Source organism: Myotis myotis, unplaced genomic scaffold, assembly GCF_014108235.1.
Source record: "Myotis myotis isolate mMyoMyo1 unplaced genomic scaffold, mMyoMyo1.p scaffold_m19_p_5, whole genome shotgun sequence".
In the NCBI taxonomy this organism is placed as follows: Eukaryota; Metazoa; Chordata; class Mammalia; order Chiroptera; family Vespertilionidae; genus Myotis; species Myotis myotis.
The window spans coordinates 58,184,734-58,201,066 of record NW_023416357.1 but is presented as its reverse complement, the minus strand read 5'-3'; the positions used below and the strand labels follow the sequence as shown (position 1 = coordinate 58,201,066).

The window sequence follows — 16,333 nt, the reverse complement described above, 5'->3', positions numbered from 1 at the left end:
CGGAATCTCGCAGCTGACTTTCCTAACAAAAACATTACCTTCTCTTTAATCAAGGGCTAAAACACATGATTCTCTTTCTCATTTTCAGTAAGTAATCGAACTGTGAGCTAAACGCAGAATCTGGAGGGGCTAAGAACCACACCCCTACCCTCCCTCTTCAGGTGATGGAGTTGCGCCTTCTCTCTTCTCCAGGCCACTCCCACAAGCTCTGAGGTCCTCCATGCAGCCTCCCGCTCACAAGGACGCAAACGAGGCCTTCAGAAGCCTTTTGTGGAGTGGAGGTTGGGCGGAAGGGGGCTGGGGACTGTGGAACCCAGGCAACTCAAATTTGTTGGAACAATGCCAGCAGGAGCCCACCAGGGAAGTCTCTGCCTGACCAAACAAAGGCACTTCTACCCCACTTAGCAGCCAGAATCTGCTTTAGGTTAATTGCCCTGCTTTATTGCAGAAAGCTCATTTCCCAGAGCCCCCAAGAGCTATGCTCCCCTCCGCTGTGTACACACTGGGCACATTTCCCTGGGTCTTAATGGAGATTCTAAATGCCGTCGTGCAGTTGCCTCAGCCTTTCCCCCCTCTTTTTTTCTTGTTTTAAGCTCATTGACTGGCATCTCTCCTAGCTTAAGCATGCATACAAGTAGCAAATTCTGATTTCTTGTTTCATGGGTGGTTAGCTGTTTATTGTTATCATTTGCTGGCTGGCTAAGCTCTTTGATGGCTTAAGACAAGTAAGTACCTCCCGTTTATAGCAAGGAGTACCTCTGATGGTTGGGAGCTGTGTGGGATGCGAGCTTATTTAGAACTCTGGTGTTTGTTCACGGTTTTGTGTGCCCTTACTTCTGCCTCAAAAGCAGCAATTAATCAAGACATCTGACCAGCCTTCCAGGACAGCTATGGAACATCTTGTTGCCCTGAATCACCTGCCCCTCAGCCCCAAAGGGAGTCATATTTACTAATACTGCAGGAGATGCATTTTGGGGATGACCCCCACGTAACTCTACTCATAAATGATTTTCCCCCCTAAACATTTATATTTCCTGCCTGATTCTTTTTGCGACAAACTGCCAACTGTTAAGTAGATGCCAAAGGTGAAATCATAGACCATTAAAACAATAATAATAATAATAATAATAATAATAATAATAATATAGTTAATAAGTGCTGTTTATTCATTTTTCTTATTTAATCTTCATAATAACCATGACAGAGATAACTATTCTTATTTTATTAATGAGGAAGTAAGCACGAAGAGACTAACATACAGCTGGGAAGAGTGCAATGTTATTAGCAGGATTTTTTTCCTTCCTGTAATTTCCACCTTAATCTTGCAAACCCAGAAGTGTGTTCATCATCATCCAATGGGATTTGAGAAAGAAATACCCAGACTCTGGCTTTTGTGCACTCGCAAACCCAAGTCTAGTAATGTAGTATTGAAAATAGCAAATTAGAAATTTACCTTTAAGGGGAAATATGGCAATTAGGATGTAAAGGGACCCCCCCCCCCCCACACACACACACACAACCCTGCAGACTAGAGAACAATCCTGCCAGTTTAGCTGTCTGTGTATGTGTGGTGGAGTGAGAAATGAAAAAATAAAAAGATGAAAGCAGTCCTGAACTGAGGATCTTGCTACCTTTGAGAGAACCTGGGGAAACGTTAATTGGCAATGATCTTGTGCTGCACATGCGACCATGGAGAGCCTAGGTGAGAATCGCATCAGAGGTCACAGGCAAACTTGACTCTGGAAGTCAAATTTAAATGAGTAAATGAATGGTTTTGCATGAACAAGACGTATGTTAGATGCTCACTTCATATTTGTAAAAATTAGAGATGTAGATCTGGAGGGAAAGTAAACTTTAATTTAGAAATCTGGAGTTTGTGGTGGAGCACAGCATCCAGGATGAGACATCTAGAAAGCAAGTGGGAGATGCAGTGATGCAAACTAGGCAATATCTGGACTACAGACATAATTTAAGAGTTAGCATAACGACATGAAATGTGATCATTGCACAGACATTTCAAAGAAGCAACAGTTACGTCTCAGGCTTTTTTATTCCCAATTTCTTAAATAATTCCTGGCACATTACTGATTGGACTCATTGGTCAAATATGTGAAAAGAATAGTCAGAGACACAGGGAAGGAAGTCAAATACCGATCAAACTCTGAAGTTTTCCAACAGAATTAGCTCAAAAGCCACTTTTAGGAATCTTTTTCCTTTTCTCGTCAGAACGAATTCTTCCCTTTTCTCTACTCTCCTGTCATGTAGTATCTATATTACAGCACTTAATACATTATCTCTTACTTTATGGTTAATTGCTTTAAACCCCTTTCTCCCACACTAAATTCTGAACCCTTAGAGGCCACCTGTCAAATCGTAGTATCTTCATATCCCACCTTTCACGGAGCACCTGCTTTATAAAGAGTAAGTACTTAATGCAGGCTTATTGCTCTGGCTTGGACTGAGTTGACTAGAACTATGCTAAAAGTATTTTTACCTAAAAGTTAGAAAAAAAAATATATACCCTGGTAACCTACTATACACTTTTCTGTAAGTGGCGTACACCGAACTTTAATACAGCAACTATGATTCAGTTTCAAACATTTATCACTGTTTTGCAATTATCAGAAGGTCTAGCAAACAAAACCAGCAATGTGGTTTTTTTACCCTATTTATTTGTCAAACCAGAAGCAATTAAAAAAGTAGTCCTGCGAAAAAGAACACTTCACCTAACAAAATTGCCTTTGTTTGTTTGAGATTTCAGGTATATTGTGTTTGTGAAGTAATCAGTTTGGATTTAGTCCATCTCTTTGTTAACTAATAGATTTCTTCTTTCTGTTTAATAATTATGGTAAAGACTATCTCTGAATAACCGTGGGCTTATTTTTTTTTAAATGATAGCTCTTAAAGCCTTGCTTTTTACCTTTAAAAAAATAAAATAAAATGAAAGCCTAAATTGCTCTCATTGTGTCGCCTAAGCTGTATCATGCATTAGGAAAACATTCTACTGGAAAAAATAGTAAATGACTTTCCTAGCCACATGCCTTCTGTTTAACTAATGACCCGTTCAGAGGCGCCCTGATCAGTTCTTGCTTCTCCAGGCATATAGATGATGTAATGCATGGATGGGAGCTATACTTACAGCACTCTTTTTTTTCTTCTCTCCAGTGATTTACAGAAAGTCACCTTTTCAACTTGTCTGCAAAATATTTTATTAATGAGGCTCTCTGAAGTCAAATTATAATCTGTATTAAATGAAAAAATCCAACAATGTCTATTATTTCCCCCTCTGTATTAGAAAGAGTTTATTTTCTGGTTTGCTGATTTCTCTGTTATTTTGTCCTAAGATACTCATGCTGTTCGAATACAATAACTAAAAAGTAAGTTAGAATTACTGCCTGTGAATGAATAAGTACCTCTTTTGGTGAATCAAGCATTCAAATATATACCGCCATTTTAGAACATAGAAATGACTTTTTAAATGAAAATTATAACTGATCATAGTAAAGCATATGGGGTTTTTTGTAGTGGTGGTAAGAGGGAAAAATCTTAAAATGCAGTAATGTCTAACCAGAGAGGGCATTATATTTCTGTAGCTAAATGCTGCAAACTAGAGACAATTGAAAGGCTATATAAATAATTACACTTGCTCACAGACCTATTCTTATAAAATCTAATTTTGAATGTTAAACAAAATAATGTAACATCTATCATATTTTTCTATGTTTTGCAGGGAGGAGGGTTATTTGTTGTATGCTTGTCCACAACAGCCCTAAGAAGCTACAAAAGTAAAAGCTGTTTCAAGGACATTTCTCCTGCTCACTTATCTTTCTTATGTATTCACCTGTTTCTGAAAAAACTTTATTATTAACCTCTCTGCTCCATCAAAGAACCCTTTTCATGATCTTCCTAATGTAAAACAGCATCCTTTCTCTATCACCTTGTCTTGCTTTATTTTTCTTCCTACCACCTATCATTATCTGACATTATATATTTAGAATTTTATTTGTTTATTATTTGATCTCCACTAGAAGGTAACTTATATGAGACTAACAGTTTTTTTCTGTCATGGTCACCACTGGATGCCCTGCCTATATATATGGGATTTTGAATGAATAAAACCAATGTGTTACTTTTAACACCAGGAAAAAATAAACACCAAAACACAGCTGAAACTTGTAAAGAGAGCTAGAAACAAGGAAGAGAAAAAAGCAGGGGCTATTAATAGAAGCCGCGCAGTGAGAATGTGGTTCACTCGGACCTGGTCTACAGACAAACACAGCAGCCTCACCACTGAAGAAGAAACCATGGGCCACACAGATGCCAAGCTACCCTGCAGATTTCCCCAGCCTCTGCTCCACAGGTATGCACATTCACTGGTGCCAGCCCCCTAAGTCCCCGCCCACTTCCTCTTCCCTGCACCCTTGGGAACCCCAGAAACCACCCTGGCAGCTAGCTGAGACCTACCTCTGTGGCTGCACCAGTGTGAGAAGCCACCTAGAACCCCCACTGTCATGTGCACACTCCGGGCTAGCCCCCGAGCTGTGCACTCGCATGCCTCTAGCACGGCCCTCTACGCTGGCCACCTCTGCATTGCACAGGCCCAGGGGAGACCGTGCAGCCACGGGGAAGCAGGCCAAACGCCAAAACCCCGCAGCTGCTGTGGCCCCAGATCAGGCCCTGTCTTCTGTCACTGGCATATACCACCGCACTCAAATGTAGCCACCCCAACTCTCAGCTGTGCACCTGCATACCCCAGCCCAACCGAACCCTGTCACCCATCAGCTGCACTGCAGTGGGCACACATGGGGGAGATTACACAGCCCCAGAGGATTATGCTAAGTGAAGTAAGTCACACAGAGAGGCAAGTACTGTATGATTTCTCTGACAAGTAGAATCTAAAGAGTTGAATGCATAGGAACAGGGTGGAGTGGTGGCCACTGGGGGCTGGCGGGTAGAGAAGTGGGGAGTTATTGCTTAAAGGCACAAACTTCCAATTATAATATGAAGATCTACTGTACAGTATAGTGATTATGGTTAATAATACTATATTATAAACTGACAAGTCTAGAAGGGAGATTTTAAATGTTCTCACCACAAAAAAAAAAAATACTAATTGTGTAACATGGTGAAGGTGTTAGTTAACAAAATTGGGTACTCATTTTGCAATATATATGTATCAATTCAATATATATACCTCAAATTTATACAATGCTATATGTGTAATTACACCTCAATGAAACTGAAAAAAGATGAAAAAATAGCTTTTTCAGGGAAAAATAATACATGCATATTATTATAAATTCAAACAATGTAGAAATTTACAGAGAAAAATCTAATTATGTGGGGATTTCCACCCTGAATATATTTGCGTAATCTTTTACAATATGTCTGCAATCACAGATGCCAGGTTTTTCGATGAGAAAGGAGTACTATCTGAAAGTGGGAAATGAGGAGAATGTCAAATTCATGCCTCAACAGTGAGAAAAGTGGGTTGTAGGATATTGCAGTCTTCCACCTAAAAGGAAAAACAATGGTTTAAAGCAGTGGTTCTCAACCTTGGCTGCACATTAGAATCACCTGAGAATCTTTTTAAAATCCTGATTTCTGGGCCCCATCCTCTGGAAATTCTGTTTCTTTGTTATGGGGTGGGGCCACAACATTAGTAACAAAGAAACAGATTTTCTGGAGGATGAGGCCCAGAAATCAGGATTTTAAAAAGATTCCCAGGTGATTCTAATGTGCAGCCAAGGTTGAGAACCACTGGTTTAAAGGGACAGGCATTGTATGTTAAGGAAACGAGTGAAGATAACTGTCTTTGTTAGACTGTGATCGTGATTATATGAATGCTAGTTCATCATAGACTGTAGATTTCAGAAGACATAGAATATTTTTCGGAAACTGGAAAGCTGAAAAAGGATGTGTGTGGTAAAGAGAATATAAAACTGGGTCAGCTGAGAATATGGGAGAAGAGAGATAATCAGAAGGGTTCCATCTTGGTCATCAATGAGGAACTTGAGATCTGGCAGATGTGGCTACTGCAAGGCTGGCAGGAAATTCATCTCTGTAACCTGTGCATAAATCGGTGGACCTGAGGGTCTGTTGGGATCAGCTGCCAGGTGGTCCTTGTTCCTTCTCTCGTTCACTCAAAATAAGCTTTGAGCAACTACTCTGTGCCAGGAATGATGTGAGTATATATGGCAGGGGTCCTCAAACTTTTTAAACAGGGGGCCAGTTCACTGTCCCTCAGACCGTTGGAGGGCCGGACTACAGTTTTAAAAAAAACTATGAACAAATTCCTATGCACACTGCACATATCTTATTTTGAAGTAAAAAAACAAAACGGGAACAAATACAATATTTGTATTTGCATGTGGCCCGCGGGCCGTAGTTTGAGGACCCCTGATATAGGGTATGAACTGATAATCAAGGGGATCATTGTCCCTAACCTCAGCTTGAATATAATGCAAAATAGGATGTGTTTACAAATGCCACTGAAAGCCTGTGAGTGGACCAGCACACAGCAGTCTGTTCCCTAGTAGACAGTTTTCATAAAAGCAATCCAGTGAATTGGGGACCCAGGAAGGAGCAATGCCATCAGATCACAGTTTTAGATAAAGGAATAAAAAAGCCCAATATCTCCAAACCAACTCAACATAATCTGGGCTCATTCCTTTATACAGACATTAGCATTTTTAGAAGTTTTAGCAAACACACTCAGAGGTGCACATGCCTTAAAAATTTGAGAAAGGTAAGATACCAAGTTACACGCATTACAAACTTCAATCTTTTATGTATGATTATTGAATACTATTTAATATACAAAATACCTTTAATGTAACATGTTATCACACATCCTCATATTTCAGACATGTCACCATTATTTCAGGCATATGTAAGAAAAAAAAGTCATGGATGTTTTGACTTGTGATTCATTTCACGAAGACATAAAGCGTGACTTTGCAAAACTATAGCAATCCATCATATCTGACACAAACAGCAATACGTGTACACAGAGAAGTTGCTCAAGTGCTTCAATACACCTGTTCAACCCAGAAACCCCTAACAACCATCCATGGAAAATTTTCCTTTATCAATTACTATCTTATTTCTGAAGTTTTCTTTTCTTTCAACGATAAAATTATAATACCCTCTCTAAAAGAATATTCGACAATTTCATACATTTATAGTTTCATCTTAATAGTTTATTCTAAATATTTTTAAAATAGCCTGTTGGACTGAAGACCTGAGATTCTTAAATTTTTACTGACATGGTTTATAACATAACATAAATCCATAGGTAGTATATAGTTTTTTTCATGTTTAGGAGCTGATGGGCTGTGGTTGAATGATAGTTAGTCCTACACTAAGAAAAGGTGATATGCTTGGCAGTGAGGAGGATAAAAAGCTTTTGAGTTTATTCCAGGACAGCCCTTTTACAAGCAGTTAGGTTCCAAGCTTTAGGAACATGTCTGTGAGAATAGGCACCACGGGGAGACAGAGGAATTGCAGATGGAGAATGGCAGGTACATTTTATCATCACAGAATGAGGTCAATTGTTCACCTTTGTGGACGTCTGACCCTGTGGCATAAACGTGCAAGTGGTCCCTGGGAAAGACTACCAGCTGGCTCACCATAGGCTGAGAAAATTAGAAACACTCTTCAGACAGATGAGGATGAAAGTGAACCAGTAGAGAGCTCTTGTTGTTTGTTTGTTTGTTTGTTTTAAATCAAATTTCTGATTACTACTTTCTTAGGAGCTTGCCTTTAGGTAATTTGTTAAGAATCAACAGAAAATTTCTCTTTGAGCGGAACTGATTTAGATTCACTACCTGGACAGATGGCTGTTTTTCACCTGCTAGTCCTGCTAGTGGTTATGCAGGCTCGGAATAAGCCATCATTTTAGGGGCCTTTACTGAGCAAAGAGTGTCATTCTTCAATCCACTTGCACATCCTTTAAAAAACTGTCTTTATTCCTAAACTGAAAGTGTGACTTTAGATATAATAATTCCCACAGAAAAGAAATTCTGGAAAGAATTCTAGTCAAGGGGAAGAACGAGGTCTTAAAACATCCTTTCAGTCTTTTTCCATAACATTTAATTTTCCAAATAATTACATTATATGCATTTCTCTTTAAAAATATATTGCTGTCATTCAGTAGATCTCCTGAATATTTTCTGAATCACTGTGCATAAAATTATGATATAGAATGGCTTAATTATAAAATTATGTAAAGAAATGATTTAGACCCTAGTCAAAAGTAGTAAAATCATATATAAAAATGTCTCATGTGTAACAATTTCCTGGATGCAGAAAAATTCCCTTTCCCAGAAGTTCTATTCATTATTCAGAAGTTCTATCCATTATTAACTTCCCTCCAGCCTTCAACAAGGAAGTAGATACTTACAATCCACTTAACATTTCAAATTAATTAAAATATTAAAAGCTGGCTAATTTCTGGAGTGTATGCTGATTGTTTATGGAACAAAATATGCAAACTACTTTGCTAAAATGGTTTTGTTTGTATTACACATCTTCATGGTTCATTTACCCCATTTTTCATGTCAGCATCACACTTCCTTTCTTGCTCATACTGTGCCCACCATCTGAATGGTCAGAGTGAAGAGAATGCAGGGCAGTGGGCCAAGCTTTAGAAAATGACTTCATCTTCTACTTACCCAATTCTTCTAAAGCAGGGAAGCATCCAGATGGTCATCAATAACTGAGACAGCCACTGCCTCCCTTACAGAGCCTAATGTGTATGAGCTGAATCAGAAGCAAATTTCCCTCTCAGCCCAACTTCAGCATTTTTCTTTAAGAATCCTTCTGGTCGGCTTGTCGCAGCACATGCAAATCATAAAAATCTGAAGCTAATATTGAAAGAATAGTGACTGCTTAAGAAAACTCATGTTTAAATGTAATCCCCCAGAAGACTGTATTAGTTATACCCCAGTGACTTTCTATTCTTAGGAAATAATATTATTTTTCCAATTAGACTTCATCAGAAATAAGCTAGAAGATGCTTAAAGACATAAATTTTGGGGAAATGTGTTGAAAATAAATTCTTCTTTTGTTAAATAAGCATTAGCCATTTTTAGGTAAATGTTTGTCTCTGTATATCAGACTTACTACACAATAATGGTGCTAATAGGTATAAAACACCTATTATGTGTCAAGAATAGGATTACATCATTAAATCCTTCTACCCAGCCAATATGTCAAGCAATGATACATGTAATGAAACCAGATTCAGAGAACTTAAGTGACTTGTCCAAGGTTTCACATCAAGTAAGTGTTAGAGACAAGATTGAAGCCCACAGAAGTCTGAGGTCAGACTGCACTCAATCATTATAGCACAACTCTCTCAGTGTCTTAATGGAGAAAAACCCTTCTGTTGGCACAAATCTAACTAGAAAACAGCTAGTAATACCGAAAGAGAAATTATTTTGGGGGTGTAAACCCAACCCCAAGTTGCCACTTCCGTATCCAGGAGCAGCTGGTAACTCATCTTTGAATATATATATATATATATATATATATATATATATATATATATATATGAAGTTTAGTTGCTTAGGTGGCAGCCATGGAGGGACAAGATGACCCTGTCCTGTGCAGGGGCAAATTCACCAGGACTTGGTGAACCTGGAGTACATTGAGGTCATCACCAACAACATCAAGAAAATCATTCTATATGGCTTGTCGCTCAAGACTCATAACACTAAATGAGAAATTGAAAGCCCTTGAATGGAGAATAGAGGGCATTGAAGCACATGTGACAAAAGGCGAGACCCTCACCTAGAACTGTGCAAGCTGCTGCTGGGAAGGAAGTTGCTTTCCAGAACACACACCTACGTGGGAAAGGTTCCAGCAGCTTTTGACTCCGTTTCTCCTTAAAGAGCTACAGGGCCTATTTCTGTTTTTCTTTCTTCAAAAATGTGGCCTTTGGGCTCTTCCGTGTATGTCTGGCAGTGGGATTTGACATTTGGGGAGAAGTCCAGGGGAACTCTTGAAAGCATTAGGCATTTTACCTTTTCAGTGACATTTTGTAGAACTACTTGTCAATGTATTTGAGGCACTCAGAGCCAAAAGCCTGGGACTCTTTGTAAAAGTCTGTCCCACCTCTCTCTCTCTCTCTCTCTCTCTCTCTCTCTCTCTCTCTCTCTCTCTCTCAGACTTGCCTTACAGCTGCCATTGCCTCTTCATTGATGCTATAAGCAGCCTTTGTCTCCTCCCCACCTTTGTTGAGGGATAGAAGACTGTCCCAGCTGAGAAACTCATGCCCTGGCAAAGTGGCTGCCAGAGAATGTTGTTGCTAACCCACCAATTTATTGTCCTTCTGCGGAGGTCAAGGCCAGGCTTCCACTTGGCTTGAAGGGATATTTCCTTCAGTCTCTTGGGGTGTCTGTCTCTCATATTTCCACAATAAATTCCTCAATTTGAAACTAAGACAGGAGAGAGAGAGAGAGAGAGAGAGAGAGAGAGAGAGAGAGAGAGAGAGAGAGAGAGAGAAAAGTTTGTGTTGAAAGAAGATTAATTTTTACCTGAAAGTTTTAATTGCATATGCCACTTAAAGGGTAGGCAATATATAAAGGAGAAAATTGTACTGTGTTTTGGAAACAATCACTTCCAAAAAATATTAAAAAAAGAACTTAATAAGTGTATATCCAGTTAACAATGTCCAGCTATACAACTGTCTGTTGTCTTTGAAATAATGAAAACCAAATGCTATCAGCAATATCTACCACTGCGGAAAGCTTGCCTTTTAATGGAAGGACCTGTGTGTTGCTTATGCTGATTTAAGAGTCACAAACATGGAAAGGAATCCCCATGGTGTCTGATCTACTCTTTACATGGACAGGTCAGTATCCACAAGATCTATTGTTAGTCCCAGCTCAAAGCGGCTGCCTGGGGAAGGAAAGAATGCTTTGATAACTCATGTGTCAAAGAAAAAGATTTCACCATGTGAAATATTGATTATAACTTTAAAATAAAATTGGTACTTTCTGAAAGAACCTGGTAAAGATAACAAAGAGAATAACAAAGAAAATTCAAAGGGTACTTTTCACATTGTTTTGAAAAAGGTTGATCTTTAAAAGAAAATCTTGTGGAAAATATAGGGATTTTACCTTTTAATTCTTATATCAATATAAATTTTTCACTAATGATGATGATATGCTTTTTTCACATTGCTGTTATTACTTTATATTTTAAAATCAAAGTGTATTCATTGTAATTTTTAGTTAATAAAATGAGTGCATTCTAGTCCTAGCCACCAGACTATTATTCCTCAAGGTACAAACAAGTCTAAGAAAAGTCAGTAGTACAAATAGATATTTTACTGTCAAAAATCTATGAGTCCATCTAAGCCTTTCAATTGTATAGGATATTTATAAAATACTGCAATCCTATCACAACAATTTTTTGGAGCGTTTCTATTCTATTAAGGCAGGGGTGGGGAACGTCCAACCCTTGGGCCATATAAGACCCGTAAATCATTTGGTCTGGCCCCGCCAAGGCATTAGGGGTGAGTTAATTAAATGTTTTAAGATGATAATTTTGTATGGCCCACCAATGATATTATAAACATTCAAATGGCCTTTGGCAGAAAAAAGGTTCCCCACCCCTGTATCAAGGGAAACCATGTCACATTATATAATAAAGACAGTAATCACAAGCAAATTGGGTCATTAGGGGCCCCACAATGATTATGTTATTAGGGATATTTAGAGAAATGTTTAAAACATGAAAAAAATCACCCTGGGTACTGCTTTTGGGAAAATGAGGGTGCAGTAGGAAGAAGGCAAGAACGTTGATTGAAATGGTAAGGATCAAGTTGCATCTCAGCTAAATTACTATACTCTTCAGAGCAAAGTAAGAACAAAGATGTTTGTGTCAGACTGCCTTGTGTGTTTTTTCTGAATGACTTTTCACTCAGTCCACCTATGTTGAGCATGCACCTGTCACTCTGATGATGTCTCTAAAAAAAGAAAGGTCTAAAATGTGGCTCCTGTTATTTGATAAAGATTGATTGAAGCACTAAAGTGCATAAAGTTTGTCTGAAGATATACATGGTGTTCTAAGAGGAAATATGTTGAGATGAACCAAATTATATTGACATAATGCCTGGAAAATAGTAACCAGTCAAAAAATATCAAAGAAAAATCAGTTGATGTAGTGCAGGGACCCCGGGGGTCCTGAGACATGGGTTGGATCCTGGATCCTAGTTCCTTCGCTGTGACCTCAGGGTGAGACTGTGAGTGTGGGGCTTGTTTCTCCAATGGTAAAGCAAAGAGTGAGGAGCAGACTTCATTCCTCCCTTTATGGTTCTCAACCTTCCTAATGCCGCGACCCTTTAATACAGTTCCTCATGTTGTGGTGACCCCCAACCATAAAATTATTTTCGTTGCTACTTCATAACTGTAATTTTGCTACTGTTATGAATCGTAATGTAAATATCTGATATGCTATATGTGTTTTCCGATGGTCGCGACCCACAGGTTGAGAACCACTTTAGAAGTATTTCTAATGGCTGACTGTAGCTCTCCCGATATTAATTATATAACTTTTGAGAAGGGAAGTGTTTCCTTGGCATTCTAGATGCTGCCCAGAGGAAATGATTACTACACATAGGGATCAGAAACCCAGTGAGGAAGGCACCTGGGCTGAGGCTCCACACCCAAATCCTAAATTTAAATCCTAGTCCTACTACTAGTTGTGTGATGTTGGGCATGCTATTTAGACTGGACCTCGGTAGCTCCTCCATTAAATGTAATTATACCTCTCTCACCAGGTTATTGGACAGATTAAGAGAGCACATCTAAGGTGTTTAGAATTGTGCTTGAGGCATAGTACATACTGAAAACAGTAAGGAGCTGGAAAATGGTTCACATTGGTAATATTCTGGAAAACCAAATGGTTGTCTGATTTTAACTTGGTAAGTTTGCAACCATAATTCTATTTTCCCATGAAGTGACACAGTCCCAACTCAACTTTATTCTAATAGGCTGCTCCTTTTATCCTTTAGACAGGGCCATGGATCCAGAAGTATTACACTAGCCCAGTGGTCAACAAAACGCAGCTCATGAGCCACATGCTGCTTTTTGGCCCCTTGAATGTGGCTCTTCCACAAAATACCATGTGCGGGTGCGCACGTACAGTGCGATTGAAACTTCGTGGCCCATGCACAAAAGTCGGTTTTCCGCCTCGGTGAGTCTATTTTGAAAAAGTGGCGTTAGAGGAAGTGGGGGGTGGACATATAGAGAGGATGAACGAAAGGAGATAGACGAAACAAGTATACAAGATGAGTGTGGATGGAAGAGTTGAAAGGGGTCGACCTCAGCGAATGTACCTCAATCAGATTGAGGATGTTTTTAGCAAAGGCCAGTTTAGGAGTACCCTAATTAAGTTAATAACCATGTACCTACCTATATAGTTTAAGTTTAAAAAATTTGGCTCTCAAAAGAAATTTCAATCGTTGTACTGTTGATATTTGGCTCTGTTGACTAATGAGTTTGCCGACCACTGCCCTAGCCCATTCATTTAAGGAAAGTCAGTCCATTTTCTCTTTCTTCTTCTCTTTCCCACCCCTGTTGACATAAATGTGTGTAAAATATCCAAGAAATTAAGACCAAACTGTGAAGATTTTTCTTTGCTTAAGATCTTTACCTAGATATTTCAAAAAACATTATATGATGGCATGGTATACTCTGGGAGCAGAGAGTGGGTGGGGGAGAAACACTGTCAAAACACTTCTCTCTTTTTGACTTGGCCTTTCAGGCTGTTAGTCCTCTTTGTCCTCCAAATCATTTTATACTGCAGAGCCAGACAAATTCAATTATTTTCCTAATGCTGAGCTCTGTGACTAACATCATTCCTTTGGGGTTTGATCAGAAACATTAGACCTGAGTGATGTATAATATGAAATAGGGCATATTTACTAGCTATGACCTTTATCATACATGGTATCAATAAACAATTTACACACAAACACTCAGAGAGAAGGTCAGGTTAAAGATAAAGAAGCTGGCCTCAAAAGAAAGGCCTTTAAGTGACATTTAATTGAATCGACTGCTTTCCCTTAAAAATTATGAACCCTCTACCCTTTTCCCACAGGCCAATACATGTCCTATTCCTAACATTCCAGGATTCTAGCAACAGTACAACTTTGCTTAGCCGTGCCTCTAAAATCAATTTTTGATCATGTTGCTAGATGATAGTGATACTTTCTGTTGTATTAGAAAAAAATCTTTTTGGTTAAGATAATTAGGAGTGGCCAATATATGTAAGTGTACACTGTATTTCAACCTTTAACATTTTTTTATTTTCAATGTTTCTTAGAATGCACTATCCATACAACTAAATTACTCATAAACTTAGCTGTTGCACTACACTTAATCATTCGACCTGGAGCTCTCCATGTTTTGGAATAACAAATATTCACAACTGCTTCACTGGTACTTCACATCAGTTTGACTTCTTTATCTACCTGATCTTGTTTTGACCCAGGTATTATAAACTTAAATGCTTACAGGAGCCAGGCAAATAAAACTAGTGCCTGAAGCAGTTATAATATGAATATTGATACATATTAAAATATATTTTCATGGAGCCATATCATGCAACAAGAGAATTAATAAATATTCTGCAAATTATAGCCTATATGTTTTTGACAGTTAAGTGCTATTTCTCTTAAAGCAGTTGATCTGCTTATACATTTGATGAGAAAAACTTGGCTCTAGAAGATGATGTTTCAGCTATGACACAATTCTTTCAAACCACTGTTCATGTGGGACTGTGGCCTAGACCAGAGCAAAGCTTATCTGTATGGCCCTTGACTAAGCTTTAGGTAGCTGAACTTCGACCTCATTTGATTCTTGGAATATTCTTTAGCAGAAAAGGGCCCTGTATGCTTTTCAGGCTGAAAGATTGTGGTTGACCTGTATTGCTGCTTTAAAACTCCATGTCCAGTTCTTAGACACACAGTGTGTCCTTCATAGAATAAGGGTGAAATACAGAACCCATAGAAATTCCCAATGCACAGTATCACTTTGGGCCAGAGACATCTTGGTGATCCACTTTTGAGTGTCTTCATGCTGCTGATTGCCCATGACATTAACCTTGACTTCACAGATTTTATTATTTCTGCTTCAATATTCTAATCAAACCATTTTTTTTCACCCAGAAAAAAAAAATAAAAGTACTGTGAATCTTGTTATCACCCATCTGGACACATAAAAATGATATAAAATACAAATAAAGGCATAATACAAGCAATTATAGTAATCTTGAAACATATTTGGGCAACACTAAACATGCATTTTATTCCAATCAAATTTGAATTAAAAACTTAATGTCATAAGCCATCCCTTTATGGAACAATAACAAAAACTTTTGAGACATCCTAGAATGTGCTTAACTTATTACAGTACCGCCAACTCCTGCTGAACTCCTGCTTAGTTATAATGTGTTTAAGTTGCTGGCCCAGAAAAATGGTCCCCAGCTTCCAGCTTCTGAGGGTCCTGCAGCTGCACACACAGCACCAGCCTTTCATTCTGATGCCCAGCAGAGTCTCTCCCAAGTAAATAATTTTTGCAGGGTCTAGAAATTTACCAATAAATTTATTTTAAAATGTGTTACAAAATTAACAGGCCCATGTGAAATACAATGATTTATCAATGAAGACTTAAAGCAATGGCTAGAGAAGTGGTGCTTAGGTTGTTGTTTGTTTGTTTAATTGGAGCATGTGAAGTATCTTTATTCTTTCTGTAAGGTGAATGGAACTTGCCTGGAATAAGTGTCTCAGCACTATACTGATGTCCTGATCTCAAGCAATTCAGTAAAAAAAAAAATGTGCTGGAGAGAGAGGGTGAGCGACCGCTTTCCAAGGGCCCTCTGAAACCCCAGCCCGGTAAAGAAGTAACATGACCTCATAGGCACAAATCCTGGAACACAAAACAAAACCTCTGAAAAAATAAAGGGGTGACTGCCATCATAGAAATGAATATTTGCATGTGTAATTTTTGCTGCCCATGAAAATAAAGACCACCAAGAAAACTTTCATGAACTCTGTGCAATTTGGGGTCCTCCTAAAAACCAATGTGCAGAGAGGCCAGGGACAGATTGGTAGAAAAAGGCTTTACACTAGGTCTTTTTTTTACTTACTATAGGTCTTGATCCTAAGTATTGGGTACTTCCTCCAGCATTTTTCCTACTTCTTTGTTTTCATATTTTAGTGAGGTATTTTTTATAAACTATATATTTATATATATATTTTTTCTTTATTGATTAAGGTATTACATGCATGTCCTCATTCCCCCATTGGCACCCCAGCCCC

At 38.5% G+C, this 16,333-nt stretch overlaps 1 long non-coding RNA gene and 1 pseudogene across 1 annotated transcript in view; both read left to right on the top strand.

The window, feature by feature from the left end:
* The first annotated feature begins 4,152 nt into the window (after nt 1-4,152).
* The window catches only part of LOC118656637, a 36,693-nt gene continuing 24,512 nt past the window's right edge, over nt 4,153-16,333 (top strand). The window contains exon 1 of the long non-coding RNA XR_004967648.1: nt 4,153-4,360. This is a non-coding gene — a long non-coding RNA (uncharacterized LOC118656637). The remainder of the gene's footprint in view (nt 4,361-16,333) is intronic.
* On the top strand, nt 9,584-9,799 carry LOC118656636 (annotated as a pseudogene).